General features: G+C 54.1%; 1 long non-coding RNA gene across 1 annotated transcript; it reads right to left on the reverse strand.

The window, feature by feature from the left end:
• Window positions 1-545: 545 nt before the first annotated feature.
• LOC109288056 lies at window positions 546-12,396 on the reverse strand. The gene is made up of 3 exons (XR_002095053.1): window positions 12,162-12,396; window positions 6,278-6,281; window positions 546-556 (listed from the first exon to the last, which is right to left on the reverse strand). It is a non-coding gene; the product is annotated as an uncharacterized LOC109288056 (long non-coding RNA).
• Window positions 12,397-16,799: the final 4,403 nt, after the last annotated feature.

The raw sequence follows: 16,799 nt of genomic DNA on the forward strand, positions 1-16,799 counted from the left end.
GCAGGGGTCCCGCAATGACCACAGCCAGTTCCCTCAGCACCCTAGGGTGGAGATCGTCCGGACCAGCTGATTTGAATACGTCCAGTCCCTCCAGACGTTCCCTGACTAGATCCTCCCTGACCCTTGGCCTAGGTGCGCCTCCCTGTAAGGTTGATTCTTACAGATCCCTAATCCTAAGGACCCTGCCACATATTCATGTGTTATGCAATTAACTGGTTAATCGCACAATAACTTTAAAACGGCCACATGTGCCAGTCATATTATCACACCGTAAAAATGTCCATCCAGCTATAAAGAGAGCCAGGCAACTACAAAGTTGGTGCTTGAAAATGCGTGACAACTTTATAGCTGGTTTTTATCCAGTTTTTGCTTAAAAGTGGGGCAGGGCTCTAACAGTCACCCTGGACCCCACTCGCCAGCGGGGACCTTCTTGAGGCTCCTGTTGTATTGTGTAGACTAGAGACTCCTATGAGGCAAAAGAATGGGTCCTGTCCTGAAGAAGTGCCGGCCCGTGCAGTACTGTCACAGCTCTGGGCACACAAGGATGGAAACCAGCCTGGGCCCCAGGCCTCAGCGCTAGTCCTGCTGCACTTGGCACCTCTCCTCACCTCTGGTTTAGCACTCTTCCAGCCTAAGACTCTGGAAAGGCAGGAGGATTTTGCAATAAGCAGATCAACCCCAGTGGCCCCTCAGGCAGCAAAATTTAATGTTAAGCATGAGGCCTAGAAGCCAAATGGAGCCAAGCGGCCCCTTCCACCTTGCCTTCTGGGAGCTGACTCCTGGCAGTAGGAGTCCTCTACAACAGACCCAGGCAGGCTGCTGGTGAGACAGCTGGGCAGACAGCCATGGGAGACACTGCCACACTGATATGTTCTTCCCCATGGAGATGCCACGAAGTCTCACAGCGCTACTTGGAGGTGCCACCAAGGAAGCCGATTCCCCTTAAGGGTTCCCGGCCACTCTCAGTGTCCCTAAATGGGGGACTCGTGTACAGGCAGTCCTCGACTTCCAACTGCTCAAGTTGTGACAACGTCACTTACGGCAATTACCACAGTGTTTCCAGGTGCCGACCGGTTTCGACTTTACGACGCTGGACACAGCTGCCTCCAACTGGTAAGTCAGTTGTGGTAGGGCATGCAGGGGCAGATCAACACCCCGCAGTGATGGAGAGATTGGGGCTGGGGCTCCCGGACGAGCAGCAGCTTCACCCCAGCTGGGCAAGTGGCTGCAGGGTATGGTGGGGTATGTGCCCCTGGATCGGGGTGGTGGAGTGGGGGCCACAGAAGATTTTTGGGTGGCACCCCTCCCACCACCACCCCCACCACTGCTCATTTGGGAGGCGCGGGGAGGTCGAGCTGGCTTCCACCGCTGTGCACCACTCGCCCAGAGGCCGGGCAGCGGCACAGTCTTACGCTGGCCCCGCGCTGGCTGGGCTAGTGGCAGGGGGCACAGCTTCCACCACCCAGCCCCACCTGCCCTGCACAGAAGCTGGTCACCATGTGCTTGTGCAAAGATTCAAGGAGACGCATATTAACTTCTGAAGAGCCACATGTGGCTCCGGAGCTGCAGGTTGGTCACCCCAGCTCTAGGCAAACACTCAGGGGGACCTCAGCACACCAGCAAACCTAGGAACACTCAACAGCAGAAAGTCGGGCCCTGGCTGAGGGAAGATGGGCTCAGAGGAGCTGCAACAATGGTTACAGACACTTACCAGGAAGAGCAGAGCAACAACCAGAGGGGTCGGGAGCAAAGATCGTAGGGCCTGGCCCAGCGTACTGCTCAGCTCCCAGCCAAGCAACTGGGAGAATGCAAAGGTGCTAACATGGGGGTTAAATCATCCCTACACGCCCCCACTCTAGGATCCTGTGACCATCTGTTGAGCCATGTCAACTTGAGGACAACGTGGAATAGGAAAGATCCCACTGGAGCTGGACAGGAGGGAGTCAGACTGCAGAGCAATGGGAGGGGAAGGGCTCCGGGCCAGAGCTCAGCTGACCCAATGGTTATAACAATTCCTCCTTACATCATCTGCTTCTACAGCAGCTTGTTAACGAGGCCCCTCGGGAATCCCCAGAGTCTAACACACAAGTCGCCCTTCTCTGGACTTCCTGGGAAAGCAACTCAAGGCTTCCACCTGCAGCGCCCTGGGCGGTCACAGGAATTTAGTGACACATGATAAATAGCAGAGTGGGAGCACATAAGGGGCATGAAGGACTTTTGCCGCAAAGGCACCGGAGCCCCTGCCATTGCCTGCACTCATGGCATGCTGGGCAGGGGCAGAAGGAAGTCCAGCACAGCTCGGCATGTGTAGTTGGGCAGGCAGGAGTAGGCCCTCTCCCCTGGCCCCTGGAGGAGAGCAGCCTGGCCAGCCCCTGCGCTTTCCTAACAGCAGGCAAAGCTCCTGCCAAAAAAGTGCTGATGTGGTGGAATGTGCTGGGCCAGCAGAACAGCTCATTCCTGGAAAAGCAGCAACTCAGCGGGAGAGCAAGGAGAGAAGACAAGGGGAAGGGGGGCAGGGGGAGCGTCTGAACGCTTCGACCGCCACACCTGGGGAACAAGAGTCACAAAACAATCTGCTCACCAGCATCCCCTCCTGCAGGCCTCTGCATACAGGGAAGCTATCCCAGCACAGCCCCTTCGCTCACAGACCCATCCTGTCCCTGTCAACAGAGCAGCGCTGGGAAGGCCCAGGACACCTCCAAGGACTTGGTGCTGGGTAGACATTGCTGGAAGGAGGAGGAATCATCACTGGCTCATCTTCCCACCACATTCATTATCAGCTTGCATTTAATTACAGGTCTGCCCTGGGAGGCAACAAAACTGACCCTGCCCTCATCTCATTGACCATCTCGTACCACCTTCTCCCCTGCCCCAAAGAGCAGCGTAAGGATCTCTCAGGAAACCAGGAGACAGAGAAGTGAGACTCAGCATCAGCAACTCAGAGTGAAGACGATTTGCTAGACTGGAGTCCCGTAACCCAGGGTCTCTCCCATCAGTTCTCCCAGCCTCTCATGGAGCAGCCAGCCACGATGGGTTCACACAGCAGAGGACAGTGGATTGGGCTGGAAGCTTTATCAATATGGCTATGGAGCCAAGAAGAGGGAAGCCTAAAGTGTGCTGGGCTGGACAATGGCAGGCACTGCACCCACCATCAGGGTACCTCTGCCTCCTAGAGTGCAGAAGCAAGTACCCACAGGTCACAGGTGAGGAGGCTGCCAACTTAGGAACTTTTGGCATTTACTCCCAAAGAAGAACCTCTCTCAGGCTCAGTGGTTACTCTCCTGGAGGCAGCCTGATTTACCTGGCCATGAAGGGCTTCACAAGGGCTGAGAGCAGGAGCTTTGGGAAGAGGCCAGGTCCTGCACCCTTTTCTCAATAGATTCAATCTCCAGATGGCCCTTTAGGTCATCAACAGCACTGCCTCTCCTGAGCAGCACTGGCCTCTCTCATCTGCAAAGCCAACCGGGAGGGGAAATCAAGAAAGCACCATATCACCCTCCTTACAGGAAACACCAGAAAGCATTTGGGCCAGACAAGGAGAAGGATCCCACCACAGTAAATGTGAACCACCTGGACGCTGCAGGAGATGGTGCAAGAAACAGCTGAAGCATCCTGACTTCTGACCTCCATGTTGTCACTCCCTTGTAAGAAGGGGACAGCGTTAGCCCATCTCCCTGTAGGCCTCAAATGCAGGAGAGGAAAAAGCTTGCAGGCCAGCTCAGAATGATTTCTAAACACAGCTGAAGCAAGTGCTGGCCAACTCCTCCCTCCACAACTCCAGCCTTTGGGACCACCACTCCTGGAAAGGAGACTCACCTCATTAATAGAAAAGTGCCGCAAAAGGGAAAGAACTTAGCGTAGAGCAGCAAGACACCAGGAGGCGGATTAGACAATCAGAGCTAAACCTGCATAGGTATAGGCAGGCATGGAGCGTAGGACCTGCCAGTCCCAACAGACTGCACCAGAGGAAGGCATGAGAAACCCACAAGGCACACAGACATCGAACAGGCTGATTCAGACTAAATTCAGCCACCTTGGCTTCTTCAGAGTGGCTCAGGCCTCAACAACGCAACCACCAAATGCCAGGCCTGACCTTTCAGCTGGGCCAGCTTGGAGCAATCCACCTAGCAGAGATTGTTTTCCTGGAAAACCCAACTTGCTTGGTTGTGTCCTACCCTTTGCCCAGCCCTTGGGATGTGGTAGGCAGCAGACCTGGCATGGACTCCCAACCAGGGGAAGAGAACATTGCTCTTGGCAACCTGGAGGAACAAAGAAAGAGAGATGATTTGATACTGAGTAATGAGAAAAAATATGTGCTGGGACTGAACCAGATACCTGGCAAGTGAGGTCACAGACTGAGGACAGCACTGACCTTGGCCAAAGCAACCAGCATCAGCTTGGTCAAATGCGTGGGGCAGCTGCTTCTGACCGTCTGGAAGCTCCTTCTCAAAGTCACTGCGCTTCGTCTCCTTTGCTTTGATGATCATTGGAAAAGTAGGGCTGGAAGGGACCTCACCAAGTTGCATCTAGTCCATCCCCCAGCTTAAGGCAGAATCATCCCTGACTAAACCATCCCGGCCAAGCGTCTGTCTAATCTGCTCTTGAAAAATTTCCAGGGATGGAGATTATGTCACCTCTCTAGGTAATGCATACCATTGCCTGACCATCCTCACAGCCAGGAAGATTTTCCTAAACTCCAACTTAAATCTCCTTTGCTGCAGTTTGAGGCCATTACGCTTAGCCCTGTCCTCTATAGCTGTACAGCAACATCCATCTCCTTCCCCTCTGTAACCGCCCTTCAGGTATTTGAAGACTGTTATCAAATCTCCCCTCAGTCTTCTCTTCTCCAGACTAAATCATTCTTTCAACCTTTCCCCAGAAGTCATGCTTCCTGTATGAACAAACAACTCTAGAAGTGGGGTGGAAAGTAGTTGCAAGAACAATAAAGCCTTTTTCACCACAGGTTCAGAGATTTACTGCTGACTTATTGCAGCAATGATACAGTATTCACGCAGAATGCCCCCCCTTGCGTTAAAAGTCACCGGGAGCATTTAGAGCCAGTACAATGCATTGAAAGCCCAGGAGACGCATCTGCCTCTCAGGAGCCAGCACAGCAAGACAGGCCTGTGATCGCTGTACCCGCCTCATCCAGAAGCAGAAAACTCTGCACCTGGTGAACCTGCAAGCACACATATGCAACTAGCAATTCCCCAATATGAAGCGGTGCCTAGGCACTGGCCACAGGGAAGATGTCAGCTGAGGGAACCGGGAGATTCCCGAGGGCCCCGGCGAGAGCCATCCACGTGGGAAAGGCAATCCAAGTGGACAGCACACACACACTTTGATTCCTGGGGTGAGAATCAAGGTGCTCATCGCAGTCAATCCGCCTCCCTCCACAACTACCAGGTAGGTCCCATTTCAGGAGACTCAGCCCTCTGGCCGAACCCACAGAAATCCAGCTCTCCCAGGGTTATTGACAATCACCAAGAACTCAAAGTACAATGAACTACGGCTCTCTGTTGGGAGAGGAGGCCCATGGGCAAATCCTTACCAATAGTCCCAAAGTCCTGATGTCGTAGTCTTGGGCCAGCCCTTCCCAGATCTGGGCCAAGAACTGCAAGCTACTCTCTTCCCTCCTCTGAACCAGCTGTTTTTTTCCCCTTTGAGGCTTCACCTTTCATGCATCACTGGTATAACAGGGTTGAGCCAATTAATACCACAACAGCTCATTAACCTGGTGACGACTAGGGTGGGGTCTATATAGCTCATCATCACAGCTTCAGGGAAAACAGGCCTATATTCTACAAGTCTTGTCTCTACATAAATGGGGACAGCCCCCAGGGGAGTGGAGAGGCCCCTGTTACAAAGCCAAGGCAATGCACAGGTGAGTCACTTAACGCTTCCTGACTAGCAACTACCACCCTTCTCTGCAGGCTCAAAGCACTGACCTCATCAGGCCACAGGTTCCTGCTTATTGCGACATTTTGAGCATCCCAACAGGCTACTTAACTGCGGCCAAATGCACTGAAGACACAGTTGGCTGCTCTGGACCGGCCCCTGGAAATCACTGCACATTCGGGTGCAAGATGCTCCTCTCTAAGGGGTGCGAGACGCCCCAGGAGCAAGCAGTACGGTTTGCTGGAGCGTGAGTCGGTTTAGGCTACTCCACGCTGCAGCAAGAGAGCAAAGGTGCTTTCCCTCGTCTTTATGGCAGCCTATCGGGTATCTGAAGACTGCAATCGTGTCCTGTCTTAAGGACCTTTTCTGCAAGCTGGACATGCCTAACTCCTTCAGTCTCTCTCGTACGACTTGCCTTCTAAGCCCTTGATCATCCTTGTCGCCTGCTTCCGGACGCTGTCTAACTTCTCCATGCCCCTTTTAAAAATATGAAGCCGAAAACTGCATTTATTAACAACCCCGTGTAGAAGCGGGTCATTGGCTGCTTTACCTGCGGCAGGTTTGGGTGTTATGTCTCGTCTTGCATCAGGGTTGATGGTAGTCCTATGAAGATTATGGATTGTATGGGATGGTTTGGATAGGACTAATCCTGCCACAGGCAGGGGGCTGGACTCGAATAGATGACCGCTGGAGGTCCTGCTTCTCTATGACATGATGATACCCCATAGTCAGAGACCTCCTAAAAACCAAAGGGGAGAGGCTGGAGTCTCGGAGGAGGGAGAGGATACGGTTACCAGAAAGCATAATGTGGGCCGCCAGCGAAAGCTCAGCGACAGGAAAGAGCCCTGCCTGCGGATTTCTAGAAAGTCTTTTCCTAGAAAAGGCCCGAAAGCCAAACTGCTTAAAGCAGTTAGAGCCTGTGCCAGGACAACGCGCTAGAAGCAGCACAGCAGGGACCAAGGCCTGCTTCTAGCCCCCACAAATCTGGCTACAGCCTGCACTGAGACGAGAAAATGAGGTGTCGCATTGTCGCTGTTTCTTTAATTAATTAATGACACCTCAAAGTACCTAACACGGCAGAACCCTCTAGGGAAGTGCAGCCCTGGCAATCACATCAGGATAAACGCTAGCAGCAAACTCCACCTTTTCCTAGTGAAGATAAGGCTCAGAGGACCTTGTTCCCCATTTAACTCCTACCCCCTTCTTCAGCGCCCAGTGCTGGAGCGTCTTGCAGGCAGCAGCTGGGTTCACAGCTAATATGTCATTGTGAAGCCGGCTTAGGAAAGCAGCCCACAAAATCCTAGCAGAGTCCTCAGGACATCCCTGTTAGCAGTAACCCAGCAGGAATACTGTCTGCACAATAAATCCCTCTGGAATCCAACACCAGGAGGCTGGAATAGCATTTCCCTAGTAAACAGCAGCTAAATCCTTGCCAAACACTGATTTCCGCACCCCCCTTCCCCACACAGTCAGTCAGCATCGCCCCCGGGTTGCAGAGGCACAGAGGGAAATGCCGTCACCCATGGTCAGAGGAAATCAGTAAAATCATAAAATCCGAGTCCTCCAATGCCCAGGTCTGTGCTTTAACCTCATGTTTCCCTCCAGCCTAACCCCATCCAGAGCGCAGCTCCCACGGCCCAGTCCTGCTTAGCTGACCCTCGCAGCCCAGACTCAGACAGTGCCCGGCAGCAGCTGCTGGGCATTAGGGAGCAGGGAAATCCCAAACGGCCTGCATTAGTCACACCCTGCGCTGCCCATGTGTCACCGAGACAGCTGCCAGCAAGCAGGGAGGTTAGCCAGCAAAGCCGCTCCTCTCCGCACCCCAGGAACAGGACCAGATGCCAGAAAGGAAAGGCTTTCACGGCCCAGGCCTGCCCCCAGCTCCTGGGAGAAGCTGCTCTCTAGGGGGAAACCCAGAGTCCCTGCTCCAGGAGACATGAGAAAGCTTATCCCTTTGCACAGATGCAAGGCTTCGGTGCAGCTCAGCATCTGAAACACCAGGGCTGACAACACGGATGCTGGGAGTGACGGTTCAGCTGCCCCTCAAAGGTACCTGCAGTCGTTGGGTCACCTAAGAGGTAAAGCTCCGCCAGGGAGGCAGAGGTCAGAAAGGGGAGATCCAACTCCACTGTGGATATAACACACCCTCCGAACGATGCACCTACTGCTTCCAAGAAGAGCTTGGGAGAGGCCCGGGGCATGTTTGCCACTCAAATAACTGATTGAAAAATCCCACCCGTGCCAACTTTGAACCTCATCGCTTGCAGGGCAGAGCTCCAACTGTGCCTGCCGAGGCCAGAACAGCTCTGCTCCTGGGCCTCTGTAAGCACCGCATCTGTAACAGCACAGGGCTGGAGACATGGAAGACAGAAACCAGACCAAGAGCTTCAGAGCAGCTGCTCAGGGAAATGTTGATACTTCATCTTGGAGTCACCAAAGGTCCATGAGTCCCATGGGACATGGACGGCACGCATGGTTTTCAGCAAGCCTGGGCCCCTATATAAATAGGAATAACACAGATCTTTCCTGTGGATGTATTCAGAGGGCCCTGTAGATTTTGTCATGGGCCCGCATCATCTTAGAGAATCCTGCACCCCCCAAATTCAGATGCAAGTGCCCCCAAAATACACCAATTGGGGGAAGGGGGCGGGTTAGGCTTATTTTAAATATTGTCCCGGAAATCTGTCCATCTCTGAAGTCCTCTCTCGCGTGCACGTCCTCCCAACAGACCTGAGGTGGTGGGGCTGGGATCACACGATAATGCAGCTGAGCAGGACCACACCCCCAGCACTTTGGAAAACCTCAGTGCACAGAGCAAAGGTCATGAGAACGGGCTCCAAATAACAGAACGCAGGCTGGGCCGAGGAGGAAATCAACAGGAAGCGCCCAACAAACAGGGCCAGGTCGTCACCACGCGGCGTCGGCCTCCCTGAAGCCCAAAACTGCATCCAGAAAGCACCCGGGCAGTCTGCTACCCCGCGACCTTCCGCAGCGTTCGGCAAACCAAAAGCAGGCCAGACGGGCTGAGCCGCAACAGCCGCTAGGCAGGTAAAAGCCACTGTCCTGGACCAGGGTGCTGGTCTGTTCTCATGGACCTTGACACAGGATGCAACCAAGGTTAAACCAAGGGCAAGGGAGGCAGGATAAAACCAATTCTCACCCTTCCAGGGGTATCCCCAGCACAGGCTCGGGCAGCCCGTCAGTTCCAGCACAGGTCCGACAAATCTTCCCTAGCTGCCGCATGGGAGGCTTCCAGCTACCATCAGTCATGGTAGCCTCGGAGAACCCAGGGGGATCTCCCCAGGTCCTCTACATCGCTTCACGTGTGGCCTCGATGACCTCTGCGGGGAGGATAGAAGTCAAGCTGGTCGGCAATGCGAAAGAGCCGTGGGACCCAGCAGGTCTGCCCATCCAGAGGCTCCTCTTCACACTGCCCTGCTTTCCTGGCTGAGGAACACCACGGCAAACTCTGGTGCACAACCCGGCTCTGGGTTGTAGCACTGCAGATCCAATGGACCGGCTCCTATCAGCCTCCTGGGGCTGCTGACTTGTTTCTTGCTGCTAATACAGTGGTCCTTGTCCTAGTCCTAGGCCTCCGCTGCTTAGGAACAGCCCTCTCCTGGCTCCAAAATTAGCATCACAGTTGTGATGAGTGTCCGACCTCTGGGGAACTGGACTCAGATCCATAGGGGAGACAAACCGTAGAGCTGTCCAGGAAGATAAGCAGGTGGGGAATCCAACAGCACACACATCCAGTGCACAGGAGCAGTGTTTGAGGAGACTGAGTGACTGACCCTGGGCCACGAGCACGAGACACAGGGTCTGGCTTGTTCTGCACCACGAGCTCCAAGCCCCCCACCTGTTTTCTACCTCTGAGCTTCTCAATAAACCCCCCTCGTCCTGCCCCTTGCTGCCTCTAACAAAAAGAGAGCTAGCCTCAACTCACAAAGGACAACCTGGAAACCCCATGAAAACGCACCCTGCTGCTGGAGGTGGAACAGAGCTGAGCTGCATTCAGAAAGGCAACGTAACAATTCATTTTAAATGGAGACTGAGTAGCGGCACTGTATTGTCGCCAGCAGCTTAAGAACTGGGCAAACGAAAGAAAAGGGCACCAGAAAGCCAACAGGATCGTTCTCCCAGCAAGCGCCGGGGGAGCACACTTACTGCCCCGACCAAGGCCAGACACACACACCCCAGAGCCCCTGGCAGGCTACTCCATGCATGAAGCCTCCTTCCTTCACTCCAAGCCCCAGACTCGCTGCTGCTAGCTACCATCTAAAGGCTCGAAACCACACTGTTCTGCAAACGCAGCCCAGGGACTGAAGCCAACTGAAGGCTGGCCACAGAAAACTGCCTTTCTGGCAGAGTTGTTTCCACGCAGGAACCTTGCAACAGACAGTGCAGAGCAAGCAGTGAGGAACACAAGTGTGTAGGGTCATGGGCACACAAGGGTTAAATCCAGCTGGCCCATGTTTGAAGTCGTGCTAGTCGTGACCCAGTGCAGGCAATGACCAAGACGTTGCTGGCAGTCTGTGAGTGGGGTTAATCGGGTTTGGAAGTGGGCACATAATGCCAGAGCAAACCATCTCAGAGTCCAACTGAGCTGCAGCAGGAGGTGGCTGGGTACAGCGATCCCATTTCTTTCTGCAGGGGAAGGAGAGCAGAAACCTTTCAAATACACTCATAAAACCAAAACGTGTTGAAACGACCATGTTCAGATTGAGGGAGGTCAGGCTTTTGAGCACCCTCTGACCCAAGAGGCATAAAGAAACCTCTTCAGCAAGCGCTTTGCCAACATCAACACATCTGCACAAAACTATTCGGCTTTGACAGAGCAGCAGTTTTAAAGGAGAATGCCCCGGTGAAAACATAGGCTGACCACCTCTAGCTGCAAAAAAGAGTTCGGTCGCTGTCGTTCATTGTCTGGATAGGGCAGACAAGGCCTTGAGGGGACTTGGCTAGCCTGGGTTTCAGACCACCACCCTTGGGCAAAGAAGCCAGGCTCCGAGTGCCATTGAACGTGGCTGTTGCTAGCCTGATTCCAACCACAACACAGACAAAGAAGGACACCTACAGAGCCTGCGACAGCCGTGAGCAGTGCCAGGGCCTGGCCACGTGAGGCACAGACAATGGGAGCGAGGGAGGGAGTGATTATCCGCAGCTAACTTTCCCCCATGTGCTCCTCAGCCCTGGCACTCTCACTCCCAACACTTGGAACGAGCTTTTGCAGCAGCTGCGGATCCGTTCCGGATTCACGTGAAACTCCCCCCGCCGTAGGGGATATCATGGAAACCCGTCTTCGGAGGAGCAGGCAGGAGCCGGCCAGCCCTGGCAACCTCTGGGACAGGAAACACAGCCGGCATTCGGGCGTCCGAGTAAGGCTTCAGCTTCAACTCGAGCCACGGCATCCCCTTGAAACAGCAAAGGGGCTGCTGTGTCTGCCACGCTAAGCAATGGAGCCGGTGATACGTGAGCTTCTGGGACCCTACCACTGAGTGCTGTCCTCCCTGAGCCTCACAGGCGCTCTGGCCAGGTATGGGGGAGGCAAATCAACCTGCAGATCATTAGCCAGCCACACCGATTTTGCCCCAGTCCCTTCCGCGAAGGATTTCAAGGCCCAGTCAATGCAACAGAGCTGCACCAAGCAACCGACACTGGAGACCGCTACAGTTTGGCTCATCCTGCCCGCCTCGTCTTCTGTGCTCCTTTGTTTTTTAGCAGGAGCGCACAGGACACTCCAAGAACAAGCCCCCCTTTGTCCCACCAGGGAATTCACCTGAGCAGGAAACACGCAGCAACAGAGCTGTGCTCACTCCACTGAAAGGGAAGCCCCAGCTTTCCACTGGAAGAGATTAATGGGCACCAAGCAGCCCCCAGGGACAGGACAGACAAGGACCTGGCCATCACTGGCTGCAGAAGGACTGGAGATGAAGGCGAGCTCCGCAGCAGGGCAGGCAGTGACTTAACCAGACCCGCTGCAAGGAAAATAAGAACGCATACAAGTCCAGGGAGGTGCCCAAAGTCTGCGAGCATCCTTCCGACAGATTCTCTACCCGCTCTTTCTCTACAAGGAATCCGCTCGGTGACAGCAGCATCCAATGCCAGGAACACGGCGCAGTCAAGGGCTTTCTGCAAAGAGGGAAGTTCTCGCTTAGGAAACAAAGAGCGGGCACCCGGAGAGCCAGAGGGAAGCCGAAGGCATGGTGCCAGCTGGTCACTACAGGTTTCCCTCGCTTTATGCTGTACATGCGTTCCTGCACAACTCAAATTGGCATAAAGGGAACCCACTTTACAATGTAACAAGTAGGGACGTGTTCCAAGACCTCAATTGTGCTGACCCCCTCGATTGTACTGACGTGGCATTGCACCACTCCTGGGGCAGCTGCAGCTCCAGAGCACGGGCACCAGCTGCCCCGAGCGGCGGCCGCGGGCACTGCTGCTGGGCGGCTTCATGGCTTGCGCTGACAGGGCCGGACCGGGCCAGCGCTGCAGCCTGGCCTGGGCACCACCACCCGGCTCAGCCCCACAAAATAATTTTTTCTATCTCCGCCTTGCACAAAGCAGCTGGCAGTGGGTTTCCAATTGTATAAGAGTGAATTTACCTCGCCTATATTGAATTGTTGGTATAAAAAGGGTCATCGCATAAGAGCGAATTCGCACGTACATCAAGCAAGGGAAGCCTGCATGACTCGGGGACTGGCACAGCGTATCAAGTTGAGGATCAGTTCCCCGTTTCTACACACTGTCAACCAGGACAGAGGGCCTTGGCAGAAGGATCTTACAATGAAAATCAATCAGTCAGCCTCCCGGCAGACATCAACACATCTCCCCGTGCACATGTGCAAGAGATGAGGTCGCCACATACCACCACCGTCTGACCCGCACGCTGGGAATTCCTGCAGGGCCTGCTTTGTTCTGCCTCCAGAAAGTGCTCCTCATCTCAGCCTTGAACCCAGCTCTGGAGAGCCGGGCAAGACCTAATCCAGGCCTACTTCATTATCAAGCACGTGATTAGGCAGACACCCGTTTTCACTCACCAGCTGAGACCCCGGAATCGTTCACAAGTTAAAATAGGAAACAACTCTGCAAGAGAAGAATCAGCAGGAGCAGCAGCCACAGCCCACCCCCCTGCATGCCAGCCCGACTTGCTTAAATGATACAGCGTTGGAGGGTTTGCCCATCTACAAGAGATCAGGGGAGCCCAGGGCTTATAAGAGGCAGCTGAGAAAGAAGAAACAGAAGCAAGCAAAATAATCAGAAGGGTCCCTCCATGCCAGGCTTCTCCCAGTACACAGGGACTTGGGAGGGAAAAAAAGGAACAGAAGAGGAGGGACATTAAAACTTTTGGGCAGACCTAGAGCAGTGATTCTCAACCAGGGTGCTGTGCCGGCTTGAGGTGCCATGAGATCCTTTCATGGTACTGGTGGGGTGCCATGCCATCCTAGCACCGTTGGTGTGTTACCCGGGATTCACATGAAAAACCCAGAGGGACTGAATAAAAATCCATAGCGTCAAAAGCAGTCTGAACTTTTGCAGTCTTTCTTGATTCTTTGTAACAGAAGAATCGCTCCATTATTTTACTGTGGTCACAAAATGAACGGAAGGGAAGAGCTGACGTTTTCTGACGGCTGCCTTGAGCCCAAAGTTGAGAACCACCGGCTGCGAGAGAAAACTTGGGCCAATTGCTAAGGGCTTGTCTACATGCAGAAGTTGCCTTTGAATTTGTCAAACCAATTGCAGCTCAACCAGAACCAGCCCGTGCAGACACCCATCTAATGGCCTGAGACGGGTTATACTGCTTAGGTTACAACCAGCCAAACCAATAAAAATAGGCTGTTATGTAGACTTAGGAGTGTCCACACACACAGCTGTGGACCAGATATGCATCAGTTTACCTGACCTGATTTCAAACCACCCCTTGAGTTACATCAGTGTAACCACATGGGTAGAGAAGTTTTCATGGCGAAGGAACTGCAGCTCATAGTGCCCAATGCAGGACCCCTTTTCCCACATTGACTCGGGGTGGGGGGGAATTTTCATCCATTACCAAGACCCGTGGCCTGGCTGAACGATTTTGCAGGCTAACAGGAGTACCGGGAGGTCAGGTCTTTGTCACGCACATGCACAAGCACCCTGAGCAATTGAGGTGTTAGGTATTTAAAAAAAAACTCAAGTCAGACCTCCTTCAAGCTAAGCGCAATGCAAATGCACACCCAGAGCCTTGGCCCCAAGACACTCAGCGTCTAAGACAGCGATTCTCCCTTGGGTGTTTTTCAAGGACGCTGCAGGGTGCCATACCACGTTAGCACGGTTAGGTTTATAAACATGATTCACAAGATAAACCCAGAGATTTCAAATAGAAACCCGCAGTTGTGGGCTCAGTTCTTTGCAACAGAAAAACTGCTTTATTATTTTTCTTTAAGCAAAAAAAAAAGATCGAAAATGAAGAGCTGGCATTTTCCAGGGGGTGCCTCGAGTCTGCAAAAGTTGAAAACCACCGGTCTAAGGACTTCAAGTACTTATTTTCTCCCATCTGTTCCCTGAGGTCCCACTTTACAGACGAGAAATTGAGAAAATAAGTGGTCAAGAAGAGGAGTCACCTGGGAGAGGTATAGCAGAGCTGGGAACGGGACCCAGCCTAGCGCTTTCACCCCAAGACCTTCCTCCCCCTGACCAGCAGGAGCGCCAGGGACACCCGAGAGCAGTCTCATTCAACTCCTGAAGACGCTGGAGTCCAGGGGCAGCGGACAAAGGTCTGCAAACCACAGCGCTGGGCTCACACCCCCCTCCCACCACTACTTGCTGCTGTTGCCCCACAGTTCGGTAACAGGCTCCGATGTCCAGCTAGGGAACTATCACGGTTACTCCACGCTGATGAGCTCAAGAAACACGTTGTCTCCTCTCTATGTAAACCTCCCCTCCCCACAATTTATCAGGCGATTCTTTTCTTGGGTTCCTTTTTTACAAAAAACACCACTCGGGTCCACGGGCCAAGGCTGGGCACCTTTCCCTTTGACTAGCATTAGCTTCCTGTGCAGCCTTGCACCCCACACCCGACAAAGCCTTGGCGCATATTTCTAAGGAAACGTAAGGCCCGAAGCAGCATCGCTGTGACCCCGATTCTCACAGCCAACAAATACAGACGAGAGAAACAGCAAGGAAAGCCCACGCACTGCGATGGCTGCGCTGCCTCTTTGGACATGGGAGGAGCTGACGGGAGCTCCCGAAGGAACACCAGACCAGTTGTCCAGCCTGGACAAAAGTGGGAAAGGCAAGATAATTAATCAGACCCAGGCCGAGGACTGGGGAAGAAAGGCCAGGGCTCTATTACAGCAGATAAAACCTGCCTCTGGGAGAAGGTAAAACGCCTTCATCCTAAGTGATGGAACTGCAGAGAACTCATCCTCGTGCCACACGAGATTTGGGGGAGCTTTGCTCTCAAAAGCAGGGCTAAAGTTTCTACTTTCTCTCCGGGCAGCTGCCATGGGACCTCCAGGCAGACAAAACGTTGCAGCTGCTCAAAGGGTCCTTGACGCAAACACCTTTCGAGATGTTTTCCCGGGTGCTCCCTCCACACGGGTGCTGGGGAAGGGGGCACTTTAGGGAAAGCAGCAGGCTGCCCGGCAAGAACCGAGGTGCAACAACCGCACGCAGATACACCGCGACTCATGCAACGATTCTTAACCTCGCTGTGAGGTCACCGCAAAACGTTATGACCCCACCTCCCCATCTATCTCCCCGTCTAGGTTGGAAAAGGAAGACCCCTTCAGTTCTAGCTCTCCGTAGTCCAACGCAAGGCTGGTCCCCCAACGGTTTATGGTTTTGCTTTCTACCACTAGTCACCAAACCTCCTCAAGCAATAGGGTTCCCACCCCCTCCCTGGAAACGACCCCACAGGTGCATGGGCCTGTCCCGCTTGTTCCCCTGTTGCTTCTTTGAACAAGGAGGTTTTCTTCCATTCTGGACAGCTCGTTTCCAAAGTGCATCCCTCCAGGTGGGGCTTCCCTAGGGCCAGAGGCAGAGGGACCTTCCCCTCCCAGCTCCAGACCACCCTGGCTTTCCTCCACGCCTGCGATACCTGGACAAAACCACACTGCCCACTTTATTCCACCCCAGGTCAACTGCAGACTTCATCTGCTGCACTGCTCACTGCCTTGGTGCCTCTCATCCATGCCTGCTCCTTGACTCCCCGCCCCCCCTGGGAGGACCAGGGGTTCAGGTTATTTTCCCCGGATGCATTAGCTGTATTTGCCCCCGCCGGATCCGATTTCATTGTTTACCGCCCATTCCTAATCGTGCCGAGGCTCCTTCTCATTTCTCTGGTTTCTGCAGCTCCTTCCAATTTTGCTTCACCTGCAAATTTCATTCATCTGCCCTATGCCTCCTCTTCTAGACCATTTGTGAAGCTATTATTTTTTTTAATTTAATTTGTATCCCAGGCCAAATTAGCCCAAGCTGATTCCGAATGCAAGAGGCCAGAACCAGACGTGGGCCTGCTACCGGCAAACATCCTCCACCCGCACCCGGGGCTTCACATTCCCAAATCCTCTGGCGGGCGTCCTCCGTGCAGGCCCGAGCCCGGAGCCGGGCGCCCCGAGTTTTGCTGGCCCGTAGCCGTGCGGCCCTGGGGAGGAGACTCCCGTGTCTGGCGGGCACCGAGCCACGCCGAGCAGGTCAGGAAAGCTGCGGTGTTTCCCCTGCCGGGTTACGAAGCCACGACGCGTGTCCCGCGCTGGTGAAGGAGAGCAGGACTCCCCGCAACCGCAGAGCCCGCTGCCCGCGCCTCACGGCGGTGCCGGCGCTTTTCGCGCCGCCCGGCTTCGCGGCGAGAGCAGCGGCGTCGAGCAGGCTGGGGGGCGAGCGCCGCCCGGGGGAGTCAGCCCGCCCGGGAAGGCGGC

This window comes from Gavialis gangeticus, unplaced genomic scaffold, assembly GCF_001723915.1.
Source record: "Gavialis gangeticus isolate Ggan-Ray unplaced genomic scaffold, GavGan_comp1, whole genome shotgun sequence".
In the NCBI taxonomy this organism is placed as follows: domain Eukaryota; kingdom Metazoa; phylum Chordata; order Crocodylia; family Gavialidae; genus Gavialis; species Gavialis gangeticus.